General features: G+C 45.9%; 1 long non-coding RNA gene and 1 other non-coding gene across 3 annotated transcripts; both read left to right on the forward strand.

Moving 5' to 3' along the window:
* Positions 1 to 1,326: 1,326 nt before the first annotated feature.
* LOC140460958 (uncharacterized) lies at positions 1,327 to 20,548 on the forward strand. 2 transcript variants are annotated; one of them, XR_011954420.1, is made up of 3 exons: positions 1,327 to 1,456; positions 8,962 to 9,173; positions 20,240 to 20,548. It is a non-coding gene; the product is annotated as an uncharacterized lncRNA (long non-coding RNA). The 2 variants fall into 2 exon arrangements; XR_011954421.1 differs by lacking the exon at positions 20,240 to 20,548 and adding an exon at positions 9,978 to 11,439.
* trnaw-cca (transfer RNA tryptophan (anticodon CCA)) lies at positions 14,772 to 14,843 on the forward strand. Its single transcript has one exon. It is a non-coding gene; the product is annotated as a tRNA-Trp (tRNA).
* Positions 20,549 to 24,551: the final 4,003 nt, after the last annotated feature.

Below are 24,551 nucleotides of genomic sequence, written 5' to 3' on the forward strand. Positions count from 1 at the left end.
CCCTGACACTCTGCCCCTCCGACCATTCTCTCTCCTTCTCTTCCAGCCACTCCCTGTGCTTGCGGATGCCTCAAACCCTCTTCGATCGCTGTATCAAACCCTTCTAGGAAGAGAGAAAGAGAATGGATGTTGATGACTCTACCTGGTAGACACGGCTGCACGAGAAATGACTGATCTTTAAAATTGAGAATCGCTAAAATGATATATTCAGAAATATCATGAAAGCATGTTCAACTTTATAGAAAAGCTGCAGACATCTTTCTGAAACTTGCATTCAAATATGTTCAATTAGTCCACAGTTGAGGAGAGGGTATAAGTTGTGGATGGCCTATTCCTAGTCTTGTGAAATTGATTCTGACTATGCAGAAATAGAACCATAGAGTTGTACAGTATGGAAACAAACCCGTCGGTCCATGCTCACCAGGTATCCTAAATTAATCTCGGCCCATATACCCATCCAAATGTCTTTTAAATTTTGTAATTGTTTTAGACTCAACCACTTCTTCTGGCAGCTAATTCAATACATGTACCACCCTTTGCGTGAAAAATTTGCCCCCAGGTCCTTTTTATATCTTTCCCCTCTCACCCAAAATGAATGCCCTCTATTTCTGGACTCTCCCACCACAGCGAAAAGACCTTGTGTATTTAACATATCAATGCCCCTCATGATTTTATAAATCTCTATAAGGTTTTATAAACCCTCAGCATCCAATGCTGTATGAAAAATAGCCCCAGCCTATTCAGCCTCTCCCTGCAGCTGAACCCCTCCAACCTTTGCAACATATTTATAAATCGTTTTTGAACCCTTCTAAGTTTCACAACATCATTGCGACTCATGATTAATAGGCTGTGAACATTCTATCTTGTTCAGGGCATAAGAGGGGGCATTTGTTGAGGGGAATTAACTTTCCAACTGTTTTTTCTGACCCTGAGGTCCCTTTTAAATCTTTTCCCTCTCAACCGAAATCTATGCCCTCGAGCTTGGGATTCCCCCACCCTGGGGAAAAGACATTCAAAAGTTGAGGAGTCACACAAAATGCAAACGCAATAAAATGTCGAGCTACAGGTTAAAAAAAATGTGGCTTCAGCTTTTTTTTAAACTCCTGTTGACATTTGACATTCGGGTACAAAATCTTGTCAGCAACACCAGCATCGCCACAGACCACACTGCGCATACTCCTCGGTGTCAGTAAGTACTGAGCATGTTCAGCGGTGTTAACAAGAAATGCGCATGCTCTGCGCTGTCCCATTTACGGACCGCGACCTTCTTTTGATGGACCAATGGGGAGCTCGGGATGAGCGGAAGGAGCCTGGTTCTTTTGTCAATCAGAGCCCCGCTATTGTCTGAAGAGGAAGTTTGACCATGGGCTTCTGAAATTGCTACTGCTGTTGTTCCTCTCTGAATAAAGATTGAGCTTCATGCTAGAATGCAACTTCCTTCCTCTGTCCAACATCTGTGAGTATGGCACTTTCTTTTCTCACCCCCTTTTCCATTTTTTTCTTCATTCTGGGGTTCAATTTTTGTTTTGCAGCAATTGAAAGGAAAGGGAGTGAATCCCGGCGAGGGGAGAGACTCTGGAAAAGTTGGTCCAAGATTGTGTCTCAATTAGCAAACACATGGCAAATGCAGTAGCACAATGTGAAGTTATCGCATTTGCTGTTTAAAAAAAAAAGCAGAAAGGAGACACATTCCTTAAATAGTGATATATTGGGATGTGAAGAAAGTGAGGACTGCATATGCTGGAGATCAGAGTCGAAAAGTGTTGGGATGGAAAAGCATAGCAGGTTCAGGCAGCGCCTGAGAAGCAGGAGATTCCACATTTCAGGCACGAGCCCTTCATCGGGAATGATGTGTTGATGTACAAACAGGCCTCAGCGTCCTTCTATATCAGCAAGCAATGAGCAAGGCAAGTGGTACATTAGCAAGAGGAATTGAGTTCAGATGTGGAGATATCTTCCTGCAGTTGGGGGGGAGGGGAGTCATTGAATATATTCAAGGCTGAGTTCATTTGAATTTTTGTCAACAAGGAAGTGGATGGTTATGGGGGAGGAAAGAAAATGGGTTTAAGACCAGTATAGAACAGTTAGACAGTCAGACAGTGCAGAAACAGACTGTTCTATCCAACTAGTCCATGCTGACTATGTTCTCAAACTAAACTAGTTGCACCTGCCAGTGTTTGGCCCATATCCCTCTGAACCATTCCTATTCATGTGCTGATCCAAATGCTTTTTAACCCTTTTAACTGGACTACACCCACCACTTGAACTGAATTGAATTTATTTATTGTCACATGTACTGAGGCACAGTGAAAAGCATTGTCTTGCGATCAAAATGTAGGATCACAGAGTTAAGTGGCATAGTAAATAATAGGTAAACAGTGGCAAAAACAAAGACACAGGTTCGGGCAAATCCTGAGAGTTTTAGAGTCCATTCAGTGTTCTAACAATAGTAGGGTAGAAACTGTTACAAAACTGGCTGGTGCGTGTGTTCAGGCTTCTGTACCTTCTCCCCAATGGTAGAAGTTGTGGACAAACATTGCCGGAGTGGGATGGATCTTTAAGAATGCTGGTGGCCTTCCCTTGACAGCAGGCCTGGTAGATGGATTCTGTAGATTGGAAGTTGGCCTTTGTGGTTGTCTGGGCTGAGTTCACCACTCTCTGTAACCATCTCCAATCTTGAATGGTACAGTTGCCATACTAGGTAGTGGTACATCCAAGACAGCTAGTTGTGGATGACCACTCCCAGGAGCTTGACACTCTCCTCTCATTCCACCTCTGTGCTGTTAATATGTATGAGGCCATGAGTAACATCCCGCCAAAAGTCAATAACGAGTTTCTTGGTTTTGCTCGCATTGAAATCTAGGTTGTTTTCAGTGCATCATTTTTCCAGGTCTTCCACCTCCCGTCTGCAGTCTGTTTTGTTGCCATCTGAGATTTGACTGACTCTGGTGGTGCCAGTGAACTTGTAAATGGCATTAGTCTTGTATTTGTTGATGCAGTCATGGGTATACAGTGAGTACAGTAGGGGGCTGAGTATGCCCCCCTGGAGGGCTCCAGTGTTGAGTGTTAGTGAGGATCAAATATTGTCCGCAATCTTCACTGATTGTGGCCTGTGGGTCAGGAAACTGAGGATCCAGTTGCAGAGAGTGGGGCTTAGTCCGAGATCATGAAGTTTAGTAATCAGTCTCGAGGGGATAATAGTGTTGAAGGCTGAACTGTAGTCAAGTAGGATTCTTACGTACCTGTTCTTGGTGTCAAGATGTTCTAGGGAGGAGGGAAGGGCAAATGATATGGCATCTGACGTGGATCCCAATTTGCCAAGAGTGGTGAGAAGGCTGCAAGATTAATGCCATGACCAGCTTTTAATTGCAATTCATCACCACCAAAGTTAGGGAAACTGGGCGGTAGTCATTGAGACATGTTGCATGAGTCTTCTGAGGCACAGGGATGATGTTGGCCCTCTTGAAACAGGCAGGGACAATCACCTGCTGCAGGAAGAGGTTGAAGATATCCGAGAAGACCTCTGCCAGTTGATCTGCACATGCTCTGAGTGCACGGCCTGGTCCTACATCTGACCCATCGCATTCCTTGGATTCACACGAAGGAAAACTGATCTGACCTCTGGATTTTCTCTGGACATCCATTCCACACACAAACCACTCTTTAAAAAGGGTGCTTCTGATGTCCTTTTAAAATCTTTCTCCTCTCACCTTAAAAATTTGCTCCCTAATCTTGAAGCTCACATCTGAGCGAAAGGACATCTCTATCCTTCGTGATTTTATAATCCTCTGTAAGTTCACCTCTCAGTATCCTATGCTCCAGTGAAAGAAAATCCCAGTTTATCCACCTAGATGTCGGCAGATTAATATCCAGTCATGATCTGTTGAATGCTGGTGCAGGCTGAAAGACCAAATGGCCTACTCCTGCTCCCAAGTTTCTCTCACTGTGTCCAAAACAGCAGGAGACCATAGACACAGGAGCAGAAATTAGGCCAATCAGTCCACTGGGTCTGCTCCACCATTCAATCATGGCTGATAAGTTTCTCAACCCAATTCTCCAGCTTTCTCCCCTTGATACTCAAGAACCTGTCTGTTTCAGTCTTAAATGTACTCAGTGACTTGGCTAGAACAGCTTTCTGTGGCAGTAAATTTCATAGATTCGCCACTGTCTGGCTGAAGAAGTTTCTTCTTATCTCCGTTCGAAAAAAACTTCCGTTCACTCGAAGGCTGTGTCCTCAAGTCCTCATCTCTCCTACCACCGGAAACATCTCACCCAACATGCACTCTGTCCAAGCCGTTCAGCATTCTTATGTTTCAATTAAATCCCCCCTGAGTGTAGGCCTGTTAATCAGCATGAACCAGACTTTTCAGGATGAGGCAGAGCAGGGATTAGGTTCAGTAAAATGAGAATGAAAGGAGAGTGTGTGGGATGGAGATTTTCAGCTTTTAGGGAATAAGGGAGGAAAGAGAGTTTGCTATAAATTATAATCGATCGGACGGGATAACGGACCGAGGATTGGCAGATGGAGTTTAATTTAGACAAACGTGAGGTGTTGCATTTTAGGAAAGCAATCCAGGACTTAACCAGTTAATGGGGAATGTTGCTAGTGAGGGTGAGAATAGGTGGACAGGGCAGATGAATGTGTGGCTGAGGAACTGGTGCATGGGAGAAAGGATCCAAAAATGTGAATATTGGAATCTCTTCTGGGGTAGAAAAGACCTGTACAAGAAGGATCGATCGCACCCGAATTGGAAAGGGACTAATATATTGCTGGGATATTTGTGAGAGCTGCTCAGGAGGATTTAAACTAGTAAGGTGGGGGTGGGTGGGGGGCAGGGATTGCTCGACCCAGAGAAATAGTGAGCAAAGAGATCAATCTGTGACTGGTCCAGTTGGGAAAGGGATTGAGTCAAACAATTAGAGCAGGAAGTAACAAAGCAGAGAACAAGGTAGGACTAGTAAATTAAACTGCATTTATTTCAATTGCAAGAGGCTAAACAGGGAAGGCAGATGATGGTTAGGAACTTGGGACTGAGATATCATGTCAGTTACAGAAACATAGCTCAAGGATGGACAGGACTGGCAGCTTAATGTTCCAGAACACACATGCTATTGTAAGGATAGAAAGGGGGGCAGGAGAGGAGGTAGAGTGGCTTTTTTTAATCAGCGATATATTACTGTGCTTATGGAGGATATTCCTGGGTATACATGCAGGAAGCTTATTTGGGTGGAACTGAGAAATAAGAAAAGGGATGATCACCTTATTGGGATTGTATTACAGACTCCCTTATAGTCAGAGGGAAATTGAGAAAAAGATTGCAGGGAGATTTCAATTATCTGTAATAATAATAGGGTGGTTATGGTCAGGGATTTTAACTTTCCAAACATAGACTGGGACTACCATAGTGTTTAGGGTTTAGATGAAGAGGAATTTAAATGTGTACAACAAAATTGTCTGATTCAGTGAGTGGACGTTCTGACTAGTGAAGGTGCAAAACGTGACCGACTCTTGGGAAATAAGGCAGGGCAGGTGACTGACCTGTCAGTGGAGGAGCACTTTGGGGCCAGTGACCATAATTGTATGAGCTATAAAAGAGTGATGATAAAATATACACTAGATCTAATTGGAGGATGGCTAACTTGGTATTAGGCAAGATCTTTCAAAAACTAACTGGGAGCAGATGTTCGCAGGTAAAGGGATTGCTCAAAAATGAGAAACCTTCAAAAATAAGAAACTGAGAGTCCAGAGACAGTATATTCCTGTTAGGGTGAAAGGGGAAAAACTAGTTAAAAACAAGGACTGCAGATCCTGGAAACCAGATTATTGATTAGACGAAGGGCTTTTGCCCAAACCATCGATTTTCCTGCTCCTCAGATGCTGCCTGAACTGCTGTGTTTCTCCAGCAGCAATCTAATCTAGAACCTAGGGTGAAAGGGGAGGCTGGTAGGTGTAGTGCATGTTGAATGACTCGAGGAATTGAGCTTTTGGTTCAGAAAAAGAAGGAAGCATATGTCAAGTATAGACAGGAGAGATTGAGTGAATCCTGACAGTACAAAGGCAGTTGGAGTATGCTTAAGAGTAAACTCAGGAGGGCAAAAAGGGAACATGAGATAACTTCGACAAGTAGAGTTAAGGAGAATAAAAGGGTTTTTATAAATACATTAAGGAGAAAAGGGTAAGTAGGGAGAGAACAGGGCCCCTCAAAGATCAGCAAGACAGCCTATGTGTGGAGCTGCAGGAGTTGGGGTAGATAATAAACAAGTATTTTGCATCGGTGTGTACTGTAGGGAAGGACATGGAAGAAATAGAATGTGAGGAAACAGATGATATCTTGAAAAATGTAAAAATGTCTATACTACAAAGGAGGTGGTGCTGGATGTCTTGAAATGCATGCAAGTGGATAAATCCCCAGGATCTGATCAAGTGTACCCTAGAACTCTGTGGGAAGCTAGAGAAGTGATTGTTGGGTCCCTTGCTGAGGTATTTGTACCATTGATAGTCACAAGTGTGGTGATGAAAGACTGGAGGTTGTCTAACATGGTACCAATATTTACGAAAGATTGCAAGGAAAAGCCAGGTAACTATCAACCAGTGAGCCTGACATTGCCAGAGGGCAAGTTGTTGGAGGTAATCCTGAGGGACGGGATTTACATGCCTTTGGAAAGGCAAGGACTGATTAGGGATAGTCAGCATGGCTTTGTACGTGAGAAATCATGTCTCACGAACTTGTTTGAGTTTTTTGAAGAAGTAGCAAGAGATTGACGAGGGCAGAGCAGTTGACATGATCTCCATGGACTTCAGAAAGGCATTTAACAAGGTTCCTCATGAGAGACTGGTTAGCAAGGTTAGATCTGAGAAATACAGGGAGAACTAGCCATTTGGATACAGATCTGGATTGAAGGTGGAAGACAGAGGATGGTGGTGAAGGGTTGATTTTCAGACTGGAGGCCTGTGACCAGTGTTGTACCACAGGATTGGTGCTAGTTCCACTACTTTTTATCATTTATATGAATGATTTGGATGTGAGCATAAGAGGTATGTTAGTAAGTTTGTAGATAAAACCAAAATTGGAGGTGTAGTGGATAGCAAATAAGGTTCCCTCAGATCACAACGGGATCTTGATCCGATGGGCCAATGGGCTAAGGAATTCAAAGTTTGGGAGAAGATTTGTAGCTCGGGTGTTCAGAATTGCACACAATATTCCGAAAGTGGCCTAACCAGGTGTCCTATACAGCTGCAACGTGACCTCTCAACTTTACTACTGATCGATAATGGAAGGCATACCAAATGCCGTCCTCAATGTTCTATCTACCTGCGACTCGACTGTCAAGGTGCTTTGAACCTGCACTCCAAGGTCTGTTTGATCAGCAATACTCCCTTGGACCTTACCTGGTTTGCTTTTCCAAAATGCAGTACCTCACATTCATCCAAATTAAACTCCATCTGTCATTCCTTAGCCCGTTGTTGTGGTTCTGTTCGCCGAGCTGGGAATTTGTCTTGCAAACGTTTCGTCCCCTGTCTAGGTGACATCCTCAGTGCTTGGGAGCCTCCTGTGAAGCGCTTCTGTGCTGTTTCCTCCGGCATTTATAGTGGCCTGTCTCTGCCGCTTCCGGTTGTCAGTTCGAGCTATCTGCTGTAGTGGCCGGTATATTGGGTCCAGGTCGATGTGTTTGCTGATAGAGTCTGTGGATGAGTGCCATGCGTAAGTGGCTTTTCTTTGGCGGGAGGGGGTGGGGGGTTGGAAATAAACCTTCCACACGTTTATACTATCTATAATCCTCATGATTTTATAAACAGACAAGGTCTTTTCCCTTGTTTGTGGAGTCCAGAATTAGAGGTCATAGGTTTAGAGTGAGAGGGGAAAGAATTTCAAAGGGACCTCAGGAGCAAGTGTTTCATGTAGAGGGTGGTGCATGTATGGGATGAGTGTCAGAGTAAGTGATGGAGGATAGTACAATTACGGCATTTAAAAGGCATCTGGATGGGTATATGATTACGAAGGGTTTAGAGCAATAGTGGCTAAGTCCTGGCAAATGGGACGAGATTAGGTTCGGATAACTGGTCGGCATGGACGAGTTGGACTAAAGGATCTGTTTCCATGCTGTACACCTCTACGACTTTACGTCAGGACTCTGACATTGTTCATGAAAACCACTTCAGTAATCTGCCCAGTTTTAAGACTACAATATACAGGAGCAGAATAACGCCATTTGGCCCATTGAGTCTGCTCCACCAGTCGATCATGGCCGATATGTTTCTTAACCCCATTCTGTTGCCTTCTCCTCGTAACCCTTTATCCCCTAACTTATCAAAGACCTATCTATCCCTGACTTATATGCCCTCAATGACTTGGCCTCCACAGCGCTCTGCAGCAATGAGATGCACAGATTCACCATCGTCTCGCTGAAGAAATTCCTCCTCCTCTCAGTTCTGAAGGGCACTCCTTCACCCTGAGCCTGTGTCCTCTGGTCCTCGTTTCTCCTACTGGTGGAAACATCTTCCCCATATCCACTGTTTCCAGTCAGAGTCACACAGCATGGAAACAGATCCTTCAGTCCAACCAGTCCATGTCGACCATAATCCCAAACTAAAATCGACCCACCTACATGTGCTTGGCCCAATATCCCTCTGAACATTTCTTATTCATGTACTATTCCAAATGTCATTTAAATGTTGTGACTGTAAGTGCATCTACCACTTCCTCTGGAAATTCATTCCACACATGAAGCTGTCTCTGTGTGAAATGTTGCCGCTTATTTTGTTTTTAAATCTTGCTGTTCTCACCTTAAAAGTATGTCCGCTAGTCTTGAAATCCCCCATTCCAGGGAAATGACTCCTGAGATTCATTTTCTCTGTATCCAGCAAGATTTTATAAATCTCTAAGACCTGAAATGTTAGCTTGCTCTCTCTATGTGGATGCTGCTTGACCAGCTGTGATCTCCAGCATTTGTTGTTTTCAGGACGGATTCCAGCATCTGTCGCAATGCGCTCCTAAATGTTGGCTACCTCTTCCCAGATCTTCGAGACTCGACCTTACTCAACAATCCACTGTGCGGTACAGTCAATAAAGTGGCACATTGCATCTCTTTCTGCACACACGGGCAGCACGTGGCTCACTGGTTAGCACTGCCGCCTCACAGCACCAGGGACAAGGATTTGACTCCAGCTTCAGGTGACTGTCTGTGTGGAGTTTGTACATTGTCCCCCCTGTAGCTGTGTGGGTTTCATCCAGGTGCTCCGGTTTCCTCCCACAGTCGAAAGCTGTGCAGGTTAGGGTGAATTGGCCATGCTAAATTGCCCCATAGTATTCAGAGATGTGTGGGTTATGTATATTAGTCGGAGGTAAATGGAGAGTGATAGGAGTAGGGAAATGGGTGTGGGTGGGTTACTCTTCGGAGTGTTGGTATGTACTTGTTGGGCCAAATGGCCTCAATCTGCACTGTAGGGATTTGAAGTGGCAACCCCCAGCTCTTTGCATTTCCCGGAGGGGAAGTGGGGACGGGCTGAAAGTTCAGTGAACGTGAAGCGAAAATTAAACGTAGTGCTTTGCTTGAGCTCAAGCTGAGTGACTTGGTGGCGGGACTGGAAAAGGAAGGTACGGTGTCTCAGTGGTTAGTGCTGCTGCCTCATGGCACCAGGGAGCCAGGTACAATTCCAGCCTCGGGACCGTTGTCTGTGTGGATATTGCACATTCTCCGACTGGTGCTTGCGGCGGATTTCTTCCACTGCACCTGTTTCTTCTCACTATGCAAAGATGTGCAGGTTTGGGTGAATTAGCCATGTTAAATTGTCCATAGTGTCCAGGATGTGTAGGTTAGATGCATTAATCAGGTGTAAATGTAGAGCAATTGGAGTAGGGTTAATGGTGCTTTCAATTTCATGGAATTACAAAAGAATGTTCCGCATAAAGGAGAATTGCTTGTTTTGAATTTCTACCCTGACTGACAGTGATGACTTTCATAATCTTTTTTTCAAGTGCATTTGAAGATCTGAAGACTGAAGTTTCAAATTCAATAGTTGAAGGGCTTATGCCCAAAACAGCAACTCTCCTGCTCCTTGGATGCTGCCTGACCTCTGTGCATTTTCAGCACCACACATTTTGAGTGACTCTCCAGCGTCTGTAGTCCTCATTTTCACGTCAATGACAGACAATCAATCAATCCATTGGGACTGTAACGATCTTCGACTATGATTCTGTGAGAAGGAGCAAAACTCTTTGCTTTCTGTTTCAGTCCATTTTCAGCATCAGTGAGAGACGCTACTATGGCAGCGCATTGAGTGTGCAGCCTGTAACAATTATACAGCCTGGAAAGAGGAATTCACGGCAGGGAGGGGTTGTACATGTATTTGTGTGCAGCTGAAGCTTTGTCCATGGAGAAACCAGAGGAATCTCGCCCCATGGAGAAACCGTGGAAGTGTGGTGACTGCGGGAAAGGCTTCAGTGTCCCATCTGCCCCGGAAATTCATCAGCGCAGTCACACCAGGGAGAGGCCGTTTTCCTGCCCACAGTGTGGGAAGGGATTTATCCGTTCTTCCCACCTGCTGGACCACCGCCGGGTCCACACTGGGGAGAGACCATTCACCTGCCCTGAGTGCGGGAACAGCTTCACCCACTCCTCCCACTTGCTGGCGCATCAGCGTGTCCACACCCGGGAGAGGCCCTTCCACTGCTCTGATTGTGGGAAGGCCTTCAACAAATCCTCTGACCTGCTGAAGCACCAGTGGGTCCACACCGGGGAGAAGCCGTCCTCCTGCCCAGAGTGCGAGAAACGCTTTCACCGCTTCTCCCACCTACTGACCCACCAGTGGGTCCACACGCGAGTGTAGCCGTTTTACTGCCGTAAGTGCAGGAAAGGCTTAGCGATTCCTCAAACCTGCTGACCCACCGGCGGGTCCACACAGGGGAGAGGCCATTCAGCTGCCCTGAGTGCGGCAAGAGGTTCACATTTTCCAGCAACTTGCGAAGACACCAGCGGGGGCACCAGTGCTCCCAACAACCGGATACCGCCAGTGACGCTACTGTAGACTAAACCTTGTGCCCCACTCTGACAATGGGTGCAGTGGGAAAGTTAGTGGGCTTTTAAAAACATTTTCTGGACTGCACCCTGCCTCGCACCCCCAAGTGCAATCCTAAAGTGGTTCGGGGCGACGTGGTGGCTCAGTGGTTAGCACAGCTGCCTCATAGAGCCATGGACCCGGGTTTGATTCAACTGTTTGATTCTCCCGTGTCTGCATGGGTTTCCTCCGGGTGTTCCGGTTTTGCTCCCACTATACAAAGATGTACATGTTAGGGTGAGTTAGCCTAGCTCAATTGTCCATAGTGTTCAGGGATGTGCAAGTGTGATGCATTAGTGATGGGTATATGTAGACTGGTCAAGAGTGTGGTGCTGGAAAAGCACAGAAGGTCAGGCAAAATTTGAGGCGCAGGAGAATCGACGTTTTGGGCAGAAGTCCTTCATCAGGAATAATGCCTGAAACGTTGATTCCCCTGATCTTTGGATGCTGCATGATATGCTGTGCTTTTCCAGCACCACACTCTCGACTGTGATCTCCAGCATCTGCAGTCCTCACTTTCTCCGAGTAAATATAAAGTAATAGGGTTAAGAGAATGGGTCTGGGTGGGTAACTCTACGGAGGGTTGGTGTTGTCTTGTTGGGCCAAAGGGCCTGTTTACATTCTGTAGGGATTCTGTGATTCCTTAAACTTTGCTTCCATTGGGCAACACTGCTCGGAGTCTGGGAGTGCACGTATCCACTGAAACAATCCGCAGAAAGCTAAGACCATAAGAGCAGACTTTAGGCCATTCAGCCCATTGAGTCTGCTCCGCCATTTGTTAGAAACAAAATAAAAATTGCGATTGCTGGAACCCAAAGTAGGCAAGGAGCAGGCTGGGAGAACTCAGCAAGCCAGGCAGCATTAAGAGGTGAAGTTAGTGTTTCAGGTATTAATCCTCCTTCAGGACTGAAGAAGGGTTCTTCCCAAAATATTGACTTCTGTATCAGAAACAATTTACCAGGATGTTGCCGGGGGTTGGAGGGTTTGAGCTGCAGGGAGTGGCTATTTGGCTGGATGAGAGATTTAAAAGGGACGTAAGGGGCAATGTTTTGAAGTCCCTTTTAAATTAGTGAAGTCCCTTAGTCCAAACGGATCAGACCCTCTGCCTTTTACAACCCCTGTTGGGAAAGAAAATCAAGAACTACAGAATCTTCTTAAAGGATTAACATCATCACAACAGAGGGCACACAAGCTGAAACATTTCTATCAAAAGGTCGTGCAGTTAGCAGGCCGAGATAATGACTTTTCAATTTAGACAATTAATTTAAATCAGGTCCTTTGGCTACCAGAACCTGTTAAACCTAAATCTGACAACAGAGGACCAATCCTACTGTAAAAACTTAGCCCAAACTTAGCTCTAGAAAGAGACATCAGCTCTGACAGTCATCTGTGAATGAGAGAGCATCATTTACAAAAAAAAAACAGAAGAGCAGGAATTGGAGGAGACATTCCTGACAAAAGATTCAATAGAAGGATGCATAGAATATTCTGGAAGACATGTAACCTGGCTGTGATCAGAGAGACTAAATTCTATTTCTTGTTGTATTAGTGGGTCTTGTATTTATTGGAACAGCATATGACAAGAATCCTGTTTTATGCCAGAAATGTCAGTAGTTCGAAGGGATTTATTCGGTTTGTTAACAGATTAGTCCAGTTGTTCACCATTCAAGTTAGATACGTAAATTGCTTTTTCCTGATTTTAAAGTGTCAGGGATTTATTTTTGTTTTTAAGACTAGAACAGATGACACCACTTTTCACACTAATTTTATAGATTATAGAGCAATGCGCTCCTCTTTTGGTGCTTCGGTTTGAGATCTCAGAGAGGGGAGGGGATTCAGCATTCGCTTTATAACAGTATTGACGTGCCGTCCTGCTGAATGCAAAGGAGTCATTATTAATCCCAGCCTCTCACTCTGGTTGTGGGTGAATCGCTTTAATTTGAATACTGACTCAGAAACTGCACAGACAACCAACTGTTGAACCATGATTTACACTTTTTTGTAGGTAGCAACCAAAATATAAAACTCCTCAAGTAAGCAAGTTCAGCCTCTCTCTCCCCCCGCCCCCACCCCTCTCCATCTTGGTTATCACCCAAGTGATGGCAGAATTTAACATTGCTTCTACTAACAGTGCCCATCTCTGGAAGTTTACAGGGGTTTGATGCAGTGTTGTTCTTCCAAGTACTGCTGCTAAATCATTCTGGAGTTGAATTCGGGTGGAATTCCCTCACTTTCAGATTTGTGGTGTAACGATTCTTTAGATTCTGGCACCACCTCCCCACCCTTCTGGAGACCTCTGGTCTGTAGCTTACCTTCTTATCCTTGAGGGTTTTCCACCTTTTTGAAACAGCCTGTCCTGCAATTAACCCCTTTTACGCCAAGGCCTTCCTTCTACAGGCAGAAGTAATTGTCCTTTTGTCACACAGTTATTAAACACCATTATCTCATCTGTCCAAAGGAACAGCTCATTGTTTTGCCTCCTCCTTCCCAGCGATAGTGAATGTATGTATGTTATTTGTAGCAGTTTCTCATTGGCCCTTTCGTTTCTTGGTCCAGAAGGAGTTATTGCTGCCTCAGGAAGTTATCAAAGTTCTGGAGTTTACAGGACCGCACCACATTCCTCTCTGCCTCCCCCAGGAATAACGATTGCACCTGAAATACTCGCAGTTCCTGACATTCCTTGGTATCCCCAAATACAATCCATATGTCAGGAAATCACTGGTGCTGCTCTGACACCAGATATTCACTGTTGGAACAGGATTATGGGGAGAAAATTCAGAAATCCGAAATGCAAAGAGACTTGGGAGTTCAAGTCCAGGATTTTCTCAAAGTAAACTTGCAGGTTGAGTTGCACTTTCCCCTGCAAGTGCCGAATGTGTGACACCAGCCCATTTACCTGCTCCCTCCTCGCTATCCAAGGGCCCAAACTTACCTTCCAGGTGAAGCAGCACTTTAACTGCTCTTCCCACAACCCAATCTACTGCATTTGCTGCTCACAATGTGGTCTCATCCACATTGGGGAAAACGAAGCATAAATTGGGTGACTGCTTCCCAGAACATCTACGTTCTTCCCGCAAAAAAAACCCTGAGCTTCCAGTTGCCTGCCAATTCCACACCCCATCCTGTTCCCTGGCCAACATCTCTGTCTCAGGTTTGCTGCATTGTCCCAGCGAAGCTCAGCACCAGCAGAACGGAGAGCACTGAATATTTCACTTGGGGACCATACATCCCTCCGGTCCCAATATTCCAATTCAATAATTCGAGGGCCTGAACTCCATAGTATCCTCGTCCCTGCCACACACACCAAGCCTTGTTATCACATAGTCTGTCATTCCACACTACTTAGCCACGAACAGTCTCCATTAACAGTTATTCACCCTCCCACGCAGATCGTTATCAACTCCTTTTTCTGTCCAACAGATCTTCCTTCGCTTTGAGCTCTGTCCTGATCTCCGCCTTCCTCCCACAATATCTCCTGCATATAAACCGACATTTTCCCAATCACCATCTGTTCTGTGGAAGGGTCACCGGCAACTCCTGTTTTTTGTTCCTGATATACAGCATCCGCAGTTCTTTCAGATTTTTATTGAGAGAGAGTTGGAAATTGTTTCGAGAGACAGAAGGAGAAGGGGGAGAAACAGAACAGACATGAACGTAAAATCATTGTAGTGCGATCACTTCCCTTAAGCATGAATAGAGGGCATGGGCCATCTGTGAGCTTGTGGCGCAACGGTAGCGCGTCTGACTCCACCTCAGAAGGTTGCGTGTTCAAATCACGTCAGGCTCACGACAATCAACATCTAACATTTCAAATGAAGAAAGTTCACGTTCACTCCGTAAAACGGTTGTATCGAAAGTTCTTTGTGCAAACTTTCGATCACACGTGAATCTTTGCTGTCAGTTTGATTTGTGAGCACTGTGGTAGGGAGGTGGTGTGCCCATTGTTTGGGTAAATGCTCAGCTCCCCGCAATGTGAGAAGTAAAACACAGACTGTTCATCACGGGATTAAAACACACAACCGCTTCGTTCAGTTGGTGACCGCGGGGTGTGAATAACGTTATACCGATATTTTTACAACATAATCTAGAGATTTCCATCCAGGTTTTAGTCACATCAAACTGCCACGTAATGATGTTATGGCCTCAGTAAACTATAATAACGTGAAGATCGCTGGGATGATTTTCTACATCCGACTGCAATATAAACACAGATCATTGTTTCCAGTTTTGGTGGAACAAAAGACATCATATTGGTGGATAATTACAGTTAGTGCAAACACAGCTAGCCATCGATAAATATTAATCCTGTTCACTTCAATGGCCAAATTTCAGTTCAGAAACCAAGTGCACTCGGCTGTTTGTAACAGAGACAACATGACAAAATGGCTCATAGGAGGAGAAATGGGGCATTGAGGAGGAGTGAAATGTTTGCTTGTGGTCACCTCCACAATTGTTAGAAAAACAGGTTGAAAGGATTCTTAAAAGGTGTCTGAAGGAGTGGTGAGGGATAACACTTCAGACAGCGCAAAGGGGAAGACCACTTTCTAGTGGAAGAAAAAGACATTCCTTATTTCTGAAAGAACTGGGAAACAGAAGAGGGGATGAAATCTGACTTGGGAACTATTTCCTATTTGTTGAGGATGTTGCTTCATCACAGTCTTGGTTTAGAGCATAAGCTCTTCATCAGGAATAAAGGGTGGCCCAAGGGGGCTGAGAGATAAATGGGAAGGAAGTGGGGCTGGAGGGAAGGCAGCTGGGAGTGCAATAGGTAGATAGAGGTAGGGATTGATGGTGATAGGTCAGAGATGAGGATGGAGCAAATAGGTGAGAAGCAAGGTGGACAGGTATGACAGGTCAAGAGGTTGGTGTCGAATTGGAAGGTTGGATCTGGGAGAAGGTGGGGGAGAGGAAATAAGGAAACTGATGAAATCTGCATTGATACCATGTGGTTGGAGGGTCCTAAAGCCGAAGTTGAGGTGTTTTCCTACAAGTGTGCAAGAATTTGGCAGTGGAGGAGGCCCAGGACTTGCATGTCCTTGGTGGAATGGGAGGGGGAGTGAAAGTGTTCCGCCACAGGGCGGTGTGTCGTTTAGATTTAGAGTCCCAGAGTTGTTCCCTGAAATGTTCCGCTCGTTGGCGTCCAGTTTCCCCAATGTGGATGAGACCATATTGCGAGCAATGGACATAATCTTATAAATAGACTGCATAAATCTTAGCCTGCCAGAGTTTTTTTCTTTAATTAAATGAAAGAATTTTTTTATTCAATTGGATGACTGCATGAAACGGTTTGTTGGTCAGATTTGAATCATCACACCCAAATGAGACGATGCCATGAATATCAGTGAACTGCTCTTTTTGTTAAAAACCACAAGTTCTTGATTTATTTTCACAACTTTCTGGTATTCACAACTGCACATTCAATGTCAAACTCTGACATCAGAAATTAAGTTACAGCATTAATTTTGACTTACAATATTCGAACAAACAAATTAATAGCACACAGCGAATAAATACCAATTCTGATTAATATGAAATTAAGTTTGACCAAAAAAATATAAAATCAAGATGGGATATAAGAAATGGGGAAAGGGCAGAGGGCAAGAAATGCAGCATCATAGAAAGTGCTCCTCCAGAGAGTGCATTTTACCAACCACCACTGCTAAATGTAAACCCTCTGATATGATCCTCCGGTTTTAATGTAAACCATAGCCCCATACAGTAGGTACCATTTAAATGAGTTAAAAATACAAGCCTTGAGCAAATCCAACCTCCAGCCTTACCCCCCGCCCCTCGCTTCTTGAAGCTTGGACCTTCCTCCAGCGCCGGGGGGTTGTTGAACTCCTGGGCTCCAGCGGCCACGCCTCCATTGAAGAAGCTTTGGGAAGCAGATGCAAAGGCAAGATGCAGAACAGAGAACCTTTGTATATGAAAGCAGCTTACAGAGACATTGAGCAATAGAATCACATGGTTTTTACCCATCGCCCTCTGGGTTATCTGCCCAGCACACTCACGCAGCAATTCTCTACTTCTGTGCTCCCAGCAGCTGGATCGTGGATCAGTTTAAAGTCGGTCCTATATCTCTGATTACATCGGTACACAAGGCAGTGAAGAAAGGTTTCAGCACACTGGCCTTCATCAGTTAGGGAAGTGAGTATAGATGTTGGCAAGTTATGTTGTAGTTATACAGGACGTTGATCAGGCCGCACCTGGAATATTGTGATCAGTTTTGGTCCCCTTGGTGTTCTGACTTCTGACTTCTTCAACTCTGGGTTTGTGTTGAACTTGATGGGATACTTTGTCCAACTCAGCATGTTTAAACAGTATCTCTCAGAGGGATTCATCTGAAACTTTTCAGGAGGTGAGCTCAACAAGATTGAACTATTCAAAGTTACTTGGACTCTATTTTAAACTTACATCAGGACCAGTAGTCAGACACACGTACAGCATGGAAACAGACCCTTCGGTCCAACTTGTCCATGCTGACCTGATATCCTATATTAATCTAGTCCCATTTGACAGCACCTGACCGATATACTCTGGCAGCTCATTTCATATATATACCACCCTCTGCAGGAAGAAGTTGTCCCTTTAATTTGTTTCACCTCTTACCCTAAACTTATGCCCTCTAGTTCTGGACTCCCCCACCCCAAGGAAAGGACATTGTCTATTACACTGTCCATGCCCCTCATGATTTTGTAACCGCTATTAGGTCACTTCTCTGCCTCCGATGCTCCAGTGAAAACAACCCCACGTTATTCAGCCTCTCCCTGTAGCTCAAACCCTCCAACCCCCAGCAACATTCATGTAAATCTTTTCTCATAGATAAGTCACTCTTTCAGTCATGAAGAAGGGTTAATACCCAAAACGCTGACGACTCCACATCCTGGTGCTGCCTGGCTTGCTGTATTCTCCCAACCCCCGGCTTGCCAACTTCGGGTTGCAATATGTAGTGTCTCCGTGATTACCACTGCAGCCTCACAGTGCCGGGGACCCAGATTTGATTCCAGCCTTGGGTGGCTGTCTGTGAGGAATTTGCACTTTCTCCCAATGTCTGAGTGAGTTTTCTCTGGGTGGTCCTGTTTTCTTCCATAAACCAAAGATGTGCAGGTCATGTGGATGGGCCATGCTTAATTGCCCATAGAGTTAGGTACATTAGTCAGAGGGAAATGGGTCTGGATGGGTTACACTTCAGAGGGTCGGTGTGGACTTGTTGGGACAAATGGCCTGTTTCCACACTGTAGCTAATCTCATCCAATACTTTTGTTACTAACGAATGGCAGAGTAGGCCAAACTTCTTCTCCGATGGTCTTGCGGTCTTAGGTTTCTCTGGATCATTTCATTGGCAATGTGCAGTCCCGGGCTCAATGAGAAACAGTGTCCACTGAAGGCAAAGCTCATAGAATCATAGAACCCCCACAATGTGGAAACAAGTCCTTCAGCCGAACACATCTGCACTGATCTTCCGAAAACTAACCCACTCAGATCCATTTTCCTACCCTCCATAAATTGCACACAGACTCCCAAGGGTGGAATTATTCCTGGGTTCCTGGTGCCATGAGGCAGGAGTGCTAACCCTGAGCCATCATGGAGTTGTGATTGTGGGGTGTCGGGAAGGCAATTGCAGTCCAGCAGAAGACTAAAACAGCCCACCTACTCTCCCACTGCACCCACTGTCAGAACTGGCAGGAGGTTCAGACCTGGGAGGTGACTGAAGGCATCATCACTGGTGGGATCTGATTGCTGGGAGCGCTGGTGCCCCCGCTGGTGCTTCCGCAAGTTGTAGGAAAACATGAACCACTTCCCACACTCGGTCCAGCTGGAGGGCATCTCCCAGGTGTGGGCACATTGGTGCTTCAGTAGGGCAGAGGAATTGATGAAGGCTTTCCCACACTTAGGGCAGCAGAATGGCCTCCCCTCCTCCGCCACTCTCCCCCCCCTGCCCCAAACCCCCGGGTGGTCCAGCTGGTGATTCAGCAGTGTGGAGGAGCAGGTAAAGACCTTCCCACATTCGGGGCAGGAGAACGGCTTCTCCCCGGTGTGGATAGACTGGTGCCTCAGCAGGGCCGAGGAATTGCTGAAGGCCTTCCTGCACATAGGGCAACTGAACGACCTCTCTACCATTTGGACACACCAATGGGCCAGTACGTCGGAGGAAAGAGCAATGCCCCTCCTGCAGTTGGGGCAGAAGAACGGCCTCTCAGTGTGGACCCACTGGTGTCTCAACAGGTGGGAAGAACTGCTGAAGGCCATCTCGCACTTGGGACTGGAGAACAGCCTTCCCCGGTGTGGACCAACTGGTGCGTCAGCAGGGCAGAGGAATCACTGAAGGCCTTCCCACACTCAGGGCAGCAGAAGGGCCTCTTCCCCTCTGTGGACCCATTGGTGCTTCAGAACCCTTTCAAATTTCACAATATCCTTCTGATTGGAGGAACACCAGAATTGCACACAATATTCTAAAAGTGGTCTCACCAATGTCCTGTACAGCCACAACATAACTTCCCAACTCCAATTCAGGCAGCATTCAAGCAGCTTCGAAATCGACGTTTCGGGCAAAAGCCCTTCGTCAGGAATAAAGGCAGTGAGCCTGAAGCATGGAGACATAAGCTTATCTCTCCATGCTTCAGGCTCACTGCCTTTATTCCTGACGAAGAGCTTTTGCCTGAAACGTCGATTTCGAAGCTACTTGGATGCTGCCTGAACTGCTGTGCTCTTCCAGCACCACTAATCCAGAATCTGGTTTCCAGCATCTGCAGTCATTGTTTTTACCTTCCCAACTCCAATACTCAGTCAGAGGATTGGGAAAGCTTTCAAAACCCACAAAAAACAAACAGGAAAGAATGGAGGGACAAACCGAATTTTTGAGAGTGAGCTTGGAAGCATCACTGAGAAATCGGCGGAATGGGTTTATTGGGGACGCGTTCTCCTTAAATACACTATATACGTATTTCTCTTGTGGTCTTCGTAGTTTCTCTGTGCTGCAGTGTGTAGTGGCTCGTTGAAATAATGTCCTGATGCAGCTTCGTTTGTGGGTGTTGGGATGATTGCTTCTGTGGTTAAGTATTTGGTTTGTGTGTGTTGTTTTTATGTAGATGCTAGTTTGAAGTTCCCCATTGACTGTTCGCTCTACTGTGACATCTGTGCTTCAGATGCAGTTTATTGTTGTTCTCCTCTTTTTCAAACCAGGAGCCCCCCTCAGGCCATAGTCTCACGACTTGGAACACCAATATACAGACGAGTCAAAGGCCTACACTGAGGACTAAAACACCAAGTCGAAGATTCATGCCACTCCATTTACTCCATCCAAGAATTCCTGAACACCAAAGACACGAAGATAGAAGAGGATGGAATAATGTTGTCCTTTGACATAACAGCCCTGTTCACATCCATTAACATCAACGTGGCCAAAGAAAACTGAAGACACTACTCGAAGAACTAAAGACGAAAACACAGAACCAACTTCAGCAGCAAAGATAACACTGTCAACCTCGTGGAACTGTGCCTTACCACCCACTTCATATTCAGTAACAAGCCCTACAAACAAATCAACGAAACGCCCATGAAACACTTCTGTCATCAAAAAATGAAACAAATGAGAGGAAACGTACAACACCATCAACAATCTCCTTCCTGGCATAAAATTCACAAAAGAGGAGAACAACAACAAAGTGCCATTTCTAGATGTCACAGTCGACCGAACAATCAATGCTAAATTCAAAACAGCCTCTCCAGGAAAACAGCACACGCGTTTCAAGTACTTAGGTACAGAAGTAATCATCTCTACACATCCAAACAAATCTGAACGAGGGCACTGTTTCAACGAAACACGACGCACTGCAGCACCCAGTCACTACGAAGACCAATAAGTAACTGTACAGCGCTTTTAAGGAGAATGGATAGCCAAGCAACACGCTGAAAATTGCTACCCTGACCGGGAATTGAACCCGGGCCGCAGCGGTGAAAGCGTCGAATCTTAACCACTAGACCACCAGCTAGACATAGGCAAAGTTTGACAGCTCTCCTGAAAATTGCTTCCCTGCCCGGAAGTCGAACCCGGGTCACCAAGTTAGAAGGCGAACACCAATGTCATTTCGTGTATCCATTGCTCCCGATGCGGTCTCTTCTACATTGGGGAGACTGGAGCCACGCCACAGATTCAAGTCACAGCGTTTGAGGGAACATCTCCAGGACACCCGCAACAATCAATCCCATTGCCCTGTGGCCCAACATTTCAAACCCCCTCCCACTCTGCCAGGGACATGCAGGACCTGGGCCTCCTCCATCGCCGCTCCCTCCCCACCCGATGTCTGGGGGAAGAACGTCCCAACTTCTGCCTCGGATACATTCAACCCCAGGACATCAATGTGGTCTGCACCAGTTTCCTCATTTCCCCTCCCCCCACCTTACCTCAGTTCCAACCTTCCAGCTGAGCGCTGTCCTCATGACCTGTCCTACGTGCCAATCTCCCTCCCCACCTATCCGCTCCACCCTCCTCTCTGATCTGTCACCTCCATCCCCACCCCCATTCACCTATTGTACTTTTTGCTACCTTCGGCCCAGCACACCCCACCCCCAATTTATCTCTCCACTCTGGAGGGGTCCTGCCTCTATTCCTGATGAAGGGCTTTTGCCTGAAACATTGATTTTCCTCCTCCTCGGAAGCTGTCTGACCTGCTGTGCTTTTCCAGCACCACTCTGATCTAAACTCTGGTTTCCAGCATCTGCAGTCCTCACTTTTGCCTACCCAATAAACCCAGTGTGCCGATTTCACATCAACAAACTGACACAAGCAGACACAACGTCTGCAGAAACCTTAGCCACATTACTTTACATTAAAGACATCTGGGAAATGATGTCCAGACAATTCAACCCTCTCAGCATCATGGTAGCCCACAAACCGACCAACTCACTTAAACAGGGGCTAATGAACCTGAAATACCCGATACAAACAACCAGCAAACGAATGTTATTTACAAAATACCATACAAGGAAATATATACATGAACTCTGCCTCACAGTTCTCTGTGGCAAGAAATGCTGGGATAAGAAAAGGAAGATTTTTTTTAGCCGAAACGAATCGGCACTGACTGGACAGCCATTTAAAATCAACGCTGTCAGCCCAGGATGGAAGACCCGAAGGGATGTACCGTGTTCTTATTTCCTGAAGATTTACAAAGCTGAGACTGGGTTTTGGTGTTTGTTCCCTTTCCACTCCCAAGAGCCGCAGTGTTGGGGCGGTGAGTTGGGAAAAGTGAAATGTGCCCGTGAGCAGCGTGTGGGACTATTTCAGCTTCCCCTCCTCTGACAGCGCTATGACTTGACTCTAATGTTCTCAGGGACACTTACTGACGCGACACAGTGAAAAGAGTCTCATTCCCGCAGTTCAGGAATTCAAACCGTATGCCGGCTTCAGGACAATGAGAAAGATTAATTGGGGTGTGTGAAGAAGCTGTGAGCTGCATTTCAAACAGGTAGGCGGAGTCAGATGCGTCATCCATTGCGCCCCTGTCACTGTGCGGATCTGACGCCGCCATGCTGCAGAGTTCTGACGTTAACACGGACATGCGCAGCAATGGGAATATTCACAAGAGGAACAGCCAAAGATAATCACCGTCACTGCTTCCCTTCCATAGTCCCAACTTTGTGAAGCAGTATCTTTCACTGGCAAATAAAACACCTTTGTCCTCAGGTGCCTGCTTAACTTCGATTACGACTTCACGCCCCTCACTGTTCGATCTCATTTCCAAACTCTTGGCTCATCGCCTCAATAGCAGCTCTGTGGGTATCTGCTTGTTCCACCCCGACAGGCAGTGGGCTACAAATTCCCGACCAGTCCCAATGTGATTGAAATACTTCAACCCCTCCACTGATTTGCATCTTTAAAAAAACCGTGGAGCAATCTCCCTTTCTTTTTGACGTCGTTTCTCAACTGTAGTCGGCAGGGTTCACACCTGCGTGGGGGAACCGCAATGGATTTCATGTCCATCGCATTCACCACTCGGCCCACCAATACAGAACCACACTGACAGCTTCATTTCCCAGGTCTCTCTGCCTGTGGAGCTGAGAAAAAGTGAATCCTTGCAGAGTTTGTTTGAATTCAATCACTTCTCAGGTTTCGAAAGGGTTAAATTTCTGCAAATGGCGAGTCTGCGTGTTTCATCCCGAAAGATGAAATGGACGTTCAGTTAAAAACAAAAACAGAAATTGCAGGAGCAACTCCGCAGGTCAGGCAGCATTTGTGGAAAGAGAATCAGAGACAACATTTCAGAACTCGTTTTTTTCCTCATCCAGGTCCAGCCAAACCTGCTGAGTTTCTCCAGCAGTTTCGCTTTCTGTCTCGGATTCTCAGCATCCGCAGTCATTTATGTTAGAAATTCAATCAATTCAGAAACCCCTTTGTGCTGCCTCAGTGGAATAGATTTCCGTTTGGGAAACATTTTCCTGACACCATTAAAAACGTGCACTTTCGTAGCCAAGAAAGCGGTAGGAGCAAGAACAAGGAACACGCCGTCCCTGGTTGGTCTTGAACCACCAACTTTGCGGTTAACAATCGAATGCGCTGACCAATTGCGCCACAGAGACAGGTCCCAGTGCTGCTTGCAGTGTCTTTGAGGAACCTACTAATCAATTCATAATTCAACTCGCCCCGCCCAAAATTACCATTGTCTTCTATCAGTTTTACTTTTCCATAATAAAGCCTTGGACATTCATTATGGAGACATGGGGACAGCCTGATCCCACCATCTGCAGGCACATCCATGTCACGAGGAACGAGCTCTCCACCACCGGGGCCATCGCCCTCCGAGCCTTTCAGTGTTTTGCCTCTTCCTGAATTTTCTCATTGGCCCCGAGCCGAGAAGGGGTTTGAATTCCTGATGTGCAGAGAATTCTTTCAATGTCTCGGGTCAGTTCAGGTCCCGAGAATATCAGAGTCAATCAGCCTCTTAAACAAGGGGATGGTGTCTGGACTGTCTCTGCTCAGTCAGTCAGTTCATCCTTCATTCTCCTCTAATTCCACTTCCCAAAGAGTTTCGAAAGATTCACAAAGCTGGAGACTGGGATTTCTGCTTTACTTCCTGAACATTTTTCCACCTGCTAACTGACGATATTTTGACAAAACCTCTTCCCCATTGTAACATTTGCATCATGTCCAGGGATGAGCAATTTCCAATCCCAAGTTTGGGAATGTTCTCTTTGGAGCAAAGAAGGTTAACTGGAGATTTCCAGGGGCTGTTGGCAATGATGGGAGAAGACGTGGTGTGAATGGGCAGGTTAATGATCAGAAGAACCTATTGCCACTGACTAGGGTCAGTTACCAGAGGACAGGGATTGAAGTTCTTTAATGGAAAGCAGCATTTGTGTCGAACAAACACAGCGAATATTGCAGAAAGCCAACGGGTCGAGCAGCATCCGTGGAAAGGGAAACAGAGCTGACGTTTTGAGTGTGCTACGGTTTTTGTTCAGAACTCAGTCTTTTGCCTCTTCCCGAAGTTGGTCC

The sequence above is a fragment of the Chiloscyllium punctatum genome, chromosome 36 (assembly GCF_047496795.1).
Source record: "Chiloscyllium punctatum isolate Juve2018m chromosome 36, sChiPun1.3, whole genome shotgun sequence".
In the NCBI taxonomy this organism is placed as follows: domain Eukaryota; kingdom Metazoa; phylum Chordata; class Chondrichthyes; order Orectolobiformes; family Hemiscylliidae; genus Chiloscyllium; species Chiloscyllium punctatum.